Source organism: Macaca nemestrina, chromosome 11, assembly GCF_043159975.1.
Source record: "Macaca nemestrina isolate mMacNem1 chromosome 11, mMacNem.hap1, whole genome shotgun sequence".
NCBI classification, from domain to species: Eukaryota; Metazoa; Chordata; class Mammalia; order Primates; family Cercopithecidae; genus Macaca; species Macaca nemestrina.
The window spans coordinates 21,734,777-21,742,441 of NC_092135.1; the positions used below are offsets into that span (position 1 = coordinate 21,734,777).

Consider the following 7,665-nt stretch of genomic DNA (forward strand, 5'->3'; position numbering starts at 1 on the left):
TAGAAAGTTCACAACATTGATTTGTTGAAATGAGGTAAGAGAAATGCCAGATTGTCAGATGGGTGAGTCTCTTTAGGGCCAGCAAAAATGGTGACCCTGGGCTCAAGAAAGGGAGACTGTTGAACTATGCTAGGTGGAACCTTTTTTCCCCCCATTCAAAGGCAATCAGTGGCAGCTGAATCTGGACCAGCACACTCCTTCACTGAGACTTCAATTATTCATTCCTCCAACATTTATTGGCCACCTACTATGTGACAGGGACTATTCTAGATGCTGGGAACATAGCAATGAATAATTAACATGGTCATTTTTCTTGTGGCTCTTTCATTCTAGTTGTGGGAAGGCAATAGACATATGATATATACCATAAAGAACATTAAATAGGTTAATGAGTTAGAGAAGGTGGTGGAGGGCTGTCTTTAGGGCTGGTTAGGAAAGGACATTATTCCAAGGAGGTGACATTGAAGCTGAGACCTGAAGCATGAGGAAGAAGCAGCCCATGAAGGAAAAGAGCAACTAGTGCCAATGGAAGAGCAGCGCAAACACGCTGAAACTTGCCATGGTTGTGTTTGGGGAAAGAGCTGTGTGCCTAGAGCAATGTGAGCAAAGGATGGAGTGGAAGGAGCTGAGGTCACTAGAAAGTCTGCTCAGGTGGCACATTATAGGCAAGGTAAGAAATTTAGATTTTATTCTAATTGCCTCTTTCAACTAACACCGATAAGGCACTGGGTTTAGAAAAGCAGTGTTCATCATAATCTCATGGAGCCAGACGAATGTCCTTGTTGGTCACATGTCCCAGGTGTACATCAGGTTCACACCAGAGAGTGGTCAAATCAGTGTGCACACCCAGGCCTGTCTGCCTCTAAAATGGGTGCCTTTCTGGCCCCTCTCTGACTTCCTTCCTACCTGATACTGAAGGCAGGGGTTATGCATTACAAGGGACATAGTTGTAGAGCTCCCCTGGAGCCCACTACCTGTGACCACATTAACACTCTGAGACTCAGCATTTTTATCACACAGAAAGGCCTCAGCTGAAAATGAAGCCCTTGTCTGGACATTACATGGGAGGAAAGATTTTATAGCCCAGGGGTAACAAGGGTGAGAGAGGATGTATTAGTTAGGGTTCTCCAGAGAAACAGAACCAATAGGGTATCTCTATCTCTATCTCCACCTCTACCGCCTCTACCACCGCCTCTGCCTCTGCCTCTGCCTCTGCCTCTGCCTCTGCCTCCGCCTCCGCCTCCGCTCTGCCACCGCCTCTGCCTCCGCCTCTGCCTCCGCCTCTGCCTCCGCCTCTGCCTCCGCCTCCACCTGGCTATGGAGATTCATTACAGGAACTGGCTCACATGTTTATGGAGGCCAAGAAGTCCCATGATCTGCCATCTGCAAGCTGGAGAACCAGAAAAGTCAGTGATATAATTCAGTGTGAATTCAAATGCCTGGGGACCAGGAGCCAGTGGTGTAATTTCCATTCTGCGACTAATGGTCCCAAACCCAGGAGATCTGACATCTGAAGCAGGAGAAGATGGATGTCCCAGCTCAAGAAGGGAGAGGGAGGGTTCACCTTTCCTCTGTTTTTTGTTTGTTTGTTTGTTTTTGTTTTGTTTTGTTTTTCCTATCTGAGCCCCCTCAGTGGATTAGATGACAACTGCCCACATTAGTGGGCACACAATCTGCCCACATTGGGTAGATCTTTTTCAGTCTACAAATTCAAGCATTATTCTCTTCCAGAAATATCCTCACAGACACACCCAGATGTGTTGCATCAGCCATGTGGGTATCCCTTAGCCCAGTCAAGTTGACACAGAAATTTACACCACAGTGAATTTCATCATAGTTCCAAAATAACTGAAGTGCATTTTATGAGGAATAGTAAATCCTACCTATTTTCACTGGGGACAGAACAAGACAGTAGGTTCTTTTTAAGTAGAAGTTCTTGACAGATGTCCTTAGACCTCTCAGGGACCCAGAAAGGCAGTTGTTGGGTCCATAAGCTATTTTTCACATTTCAAAAATGTCTAATGTCTAATGGAGCCACTTCAGCAGATTGGCAGAATCTATCTACTAAAGGTGAATATGCACATATCCCAGGGCTCAGCAATTCCTCTACTAGGTATGGGTACTAGATACAGAAATACTTACATATATTCCCCAAAAGATATGAACCAAAATGTTCAAAGCAGTGCACTTGGAAATGGACAACACAGGGAAATTATCCAAATGCCCATCAACAGTAGAACTGATAAATTGTAGTATACTTATGTAGTAGAATATGAGCTAAGCACTGAGAATGAATAATCTTTAACTATGTGTAACATAGATCTTAGTGATGGTGAGTGAAAGTAGCTAGACATAAAGAATGTATACTGTAAGAATAATTTACACAAAGTCCCGAGACTGGGAAATCTATACTGTTGGAAATCAGGATGGGATTATCCTTATGGGAGCATGGTGTGTAGTGACCAACAGGGAAGTTGAGGGTGCTGGTAATCCAAGGTGCTGATGATGGTCTGTTTCTTGATCTGGGTGCTGGTTATGTGGGTATATTTGGTTTGTGAGGACGAATTGAGCAATACGTTTTTTGGTATGTGTGCTTTCTGTAGTATATTACGTAACACTTCAAGTAAAGTTTTAAAAATGTGGAAAATTTAAAAATGGGAATTATACTATGGCTATTGGCGATTTTTACTGTAAACGCAGTTGAATGTAATTATTCATAATACATGATGGGAGAGGAAGGTAATTGTTGCTGGAAAAACTGTTTATAATGCTTTTAAAATGTGGGCTTAACCCAGGGCAGAGAATTATGAAAAATGTCCTTGGGGAACACACTTGTAAAAAAGTTTCAGGGCCGGTAGGCTAAACTTTTAAAGCAAATTGTCTGCCTAGTAGTGTGTTTGTTACCAAAGGTGTCCAGAGACATTTTGTGGCATTTTCGTGAAAGATATAAGAGAATGTTATCATTCCAGGATGACTTAGATTTAGGCCTTGCAAGACACAGGGAGGTGAGTTAATGCTTGCTTCCTGTGGACATTTTTAGATTGACTTGTTATGAGTTTCCTGTTCAGTGAAAATGAGGTGAGAGGCCCTAGTTAACCTGGTCTTTTCCCCTTTGCTCCATCCAGAGAACTGCAGGTGGCCAGCTGTATTTTCCAAGGCTCAGATGTCACCTCCAGTCAATCAATAAACTAGGAAGACGTCAGAAAAGAGGAAGAATGGTTTGCTTGATTGAAAGTGAGTTTGTCATGGTATCAATGAGACAAAGTGCTTATGCTCTTCTAGTACTAGGCTTTACTCTCCTCTTGGCAACCAGACAACCTTCCACCATCTCCTAGCCACCTTTTGCCACCATCTTCCGGCCACCAGCCAATCCAGTCTCCTACCTGCTGTGTGCATCAGTTGGGGGGAGTCAGGGAGTCCTCATCACTAATCTAATTCATCTCAATTTTTACAGAAACTTTGCCAGAGCAGGGTTTGCTGCAGTTGGTGGTAAGGAAGTGAGAAACTGCTACCACTTATTACTTTGCTCTACTGAATTAGTTCATGAATTAGTTCAGGTAATGACTTCAATCTGGGTGCCTGGAGGAGCTGAGGGTCAGCTGTCTCACCTGGAAGGACTTGGCAACCCAGGTTCTAGACAGCAGGGGGAGGGGCCAGCAGCTAGAAGAAAGCTCTCTTCAGCAGGAGTTGTGTGACAGTGAAAACGGCTCATCAAGAGCCATGGCCTTGGACCCCAAGACTCAGCCAGAGATGCAAGGTGGTGAGATGCCCTACCCAGCAGCCATTCTTATTCTTCCTCTTGAGTGTCCACTTCTCCTCTTGGCCCAGGGGGTAAATCTTGATTAATTTAAGCCAAACTTAGGAGTCCAGTTCTTCTTGCCAATGACTGATTTAAGGAGGAGATTTTATCCCAAATCTAGCCAAGTAGAAGAGAGGGGAAATACACTGGGGGGTGTCTGGTAAATATTTCTTCTTTGTCATGCCTTGATGTGACTCCTGAAATGCTTGCAGCCATGCTGTGACTAAGAAGGCAGCAGGCCTGGAGATAAGCCAATGTGTTTAGGTTGCTGAGGGGAAGATGGTAAGGGCCTGGATCCCTCAGGCCACTAGAGAGCTTTTGAAGTAAGTAATACCAGACTGAATTTCCATTATGGGAGCTAATACATTTTTTTAATCGTTTATTTAAGCCAGTTGAATTTGAGTATTTTGTTACTTGCAGCCCAAACCTCCCTAATTAATCTGAAGCTTCAGCCCAACTTTTTCCCATCTCCCTATACATATTGTCAATTTCCAGCTAGAAAATTTTACTTGGATATGTCCTGTAAGGCATTATTTTTCAGCCTAAAAACATTTAAAATTTAACTACTTGTCTTTTCCTCAAATATACCTCTCAAATTTTTACTAGAAATAATTAGAAATCTTTGACTTATCCTACTTGCAGTTAGTTAATGCGCCCTACACATACACAAAATTATACAATTTGATTTTAACAAGCATAAAAAAATTTAAATCTTTTATGAATGCTCTTTGTATGGCAGGCCCTGTGCTAGGAACTTTTTTGTAGATTTATATAAACTATTGCAAATTCTTAAAACAATATGGCAGAATAGATAATTTTATCCCCATTATATATCTTAGGAAAATAAAGCTAGAGCTGTTAGGTAGCTTGCCCAAAGTCACACAGCTTGTCTTGGCTGAAAGGAGACTGGAACATAATACAGACATTCCCCCTTTGGGTGTTCCTCTTGTCTGGCCACCACTTCCTGCAGACCTGTCTTGCATCTATATTTCCATTTCCTCTCCCACTATCGCTTTTCAGGTTTAGTCCTAAGTGTTCAGTGCCTGGACTATTGCAGTGGAAAAACCTTCTGGACTCTCTTGCCTCAAACCTTAGCTGCACGTTACTGCTGTACTGACTTCCCCAAGATACAGCTCATTCCACTTTCCCACCTTAACATCTTCCGTGATTTATTATCATCTGTAGCAGCAGTAACAGTGGCAGGCAAGTAATATAAATATGTGAAGTCTGTTGAAGACACTAGGCTCTAAACTGCTTATGTGGGGACAAAATGCCTTTGGAACACTGGGCAATTTAAGTAATAAAGCATAAATTGGCTACCAGTTTGTAACCAAGTGCCCTGAAGACAAAATTCATTATTTTTCTCACAGCATTCAAGGGCATCTAAAACTGAATCCCAAACTAATATCTCCCTCTTATGTCTTAGTCACCACCCCTCTGAAGGCTCTCATTTAGATACAAGGCTAAGTCCCTCCATTCTCCATATGGACTTGACCGCTATGCTCTTTCTCATGCCTTTGTCCCGGGAATTTGTCCATTCATTCCTACCTACTCTTTGATGGTCACAACCCAGCTCCAGTCCCTCTTCCTTGACAAAGTATTCCTGGGATCTCATAGAAGGGACTCTCAGGTGTGCAAGAGGCTTGCAAAGCCTGCCGGCCAGGCTCCTAGGTGATCCTTGCTGGGCATTTGCTGGGCCTGAGTTTGAATACTTAGGTCACTACTCCCTAAGACAGCTTCTGCCACTACTGGGCTTCACTGGCTGTTCAAAGACCTGTGTCAGTTGAGCCAAATGTTATCACCCTAGTGTCTGCCTTTTGAGGTCAGGTATGACAAGACTACTTTTACCTTTAAAATATTGAAAGAGCAATCGTATGTCTTCCATCTGTTCAGAATCCTCCATGTTCAAAACTCTTGAAAGGGATAGTTTTAGACAGACATATGAAGAGCTTCAGAAACAAATCAATGAATTTATGGCTGGTTTTTATGTAGTACTGAATACATTAAAGGAGAATTACCAAGTGCTTGCTTTGGGAGGGGATGCCAAACTGGAGCTTGTAGGAACCTCAGTCCTTTCTCTGAAGGAATCATGTTCAGTGTTTGACTACTTATGAAAAGTTGGAAGAACATCTTCAGCCTTTCAGGAAGAGAGAAAATGCTTCGTTCATTGGCTTTGTTTTTATTTATTTGTTTGTTTATTTCTTATTTTATTTGAAACAGTCTCGCTCTGTGGCCCAGGTTGGAGTGCAATGGCGCAATCTTGGCTCACTGCAACCTCTGCCTCCTGGGTTCAAGCAATTCTCCTGCCTTAGCCTCCTGAGTAGCTGGGATTACAGGTACCTACCATGCCTGGCTAATTTTTGTATTTTTAGTAGAGATGGGGTTTCACCATGTTGGCCAAGCTGGTCTCAACCTCCTGACCTCAAGTGATCCGCCTGCCTTGGCCTCCCAGAGTGCTGGGATTACAGGTGTGAGCCATCATCCTCAGCCTTGGCTTTAGTATTAGCTCTTCCCCTCTACAAACCCACTCCCTTTTACTTCAGGGACAAGGTTGATGCAGCCCTTGATTTAAAAAATGTGTCCACTGTTGCATTTTATAAATAGGAACAAACAGAAATACCCAGTTCATAATAATTTCTCTTTGAAATATTAATATGTTTGAGATTTCAGATAGACTAAGTGGAATTTACAAAATCTATAATATAACAAAAGTGTTCCAGTAAACCCAGAAGAAACTGCATCTAAAGGACTTTGTTGTACTTGTTTATTCTTCAAATAGAATTGGCATAGATTTGGTATATTGTATTACTCATTTCCTATTTGTAAGGGATTATGAGTTATATGGAATACACATTTTTAAACTGGGAAGAAACCCTTTAGATCTCTCTCATATCTTGCCTGTATTCTACATGAGGATCAGATGCAGTGTTTGACTGTCCAAGTGCATTCTAAAGCCCTCTAAAGAAGCATTTGACTTTGAGTAATGAACAGGTGATCAGACCAAAGGGGACAAAAGTGGACAGAAACACAAAAGTGGTATGGATTAACTGTTCAGGAGCCATACTTTGAAAACTCTTCCCTGCACAACGATTGTGTGTGTGTGTGTGTGTGTGCGCGCACACCTGTGTATGTGTATGAGGTGTTGGTATGGGGTGCAGTTGGGGACTTGAGAGTGGGGTAGAGATTTTTCTGAAACTTCTGTCTGAGGGAACTGGAAAACTGTTTTCCTGATAGCATATTTAATCTAAATTTGTTAGGAAGCAGCCACACTGAATTTTGGTATATTCATCCATCCCTCTACTGAATTTCCACAGCACTAATCGTCTGCGGCACTTACTTGCCAGTAACCTCCCTCCTTGTAATGCTGTGAGCTTGTGTGTCATTGCAGGCCGCCTCACTGGGCTTCCCATGGCTGTCCATCATTTGCCCAGGTAGAAGCCAAACCCTTCAGAGGGAGGGGCTATGGTCCTGGCCCAAGTGTCCCTCATAAGTCTTCACAGAGCGACAACAGAGCATAGGTGTCCATAAGCATTTGTTGTCAGACCCACAGAGAACAGAAAGAACCCTAAATACAATGGAAGAATTACCAGGTGGGCTCCTCAAGTTAAATCAGGCTATTACCAATGTCATCACATCTCAGCGTTCAGGGGCTTTAAAGACCATCTGTTTGAAAAGTCTCCCTCCCATTTAACCAAAAAATGTTTCCCTATGGCTTCTACCAGTTAGTCTGCAAAGAACAAAGATTTTTATTTCTTATACAGCCATTATATTTCGTCTCATACATGTAACATGGGTAATGAGTACGTGTGAATATGTGTGAGCACATGGGCATGTGTGTGTGCCTGGTGGGCACATTCTCTTACCTG

General features: G+C 42.7%; 1 pseudogene; it reads left to right on the forward strand.

Moving 5' to 3' along the window:
• Positions 1 to 3,720: 3,720 nt before the first annotated feature.
• LOC105492642 (structural maintenance of chromosomes protein 4-like) lies at positions 3,721 to 6,578 on the forward strand (annotated as a pseudogene).
• The last annotated feature ends 1,087 nt before the right edge of the window (positions 6,579 to 7,665 follow it).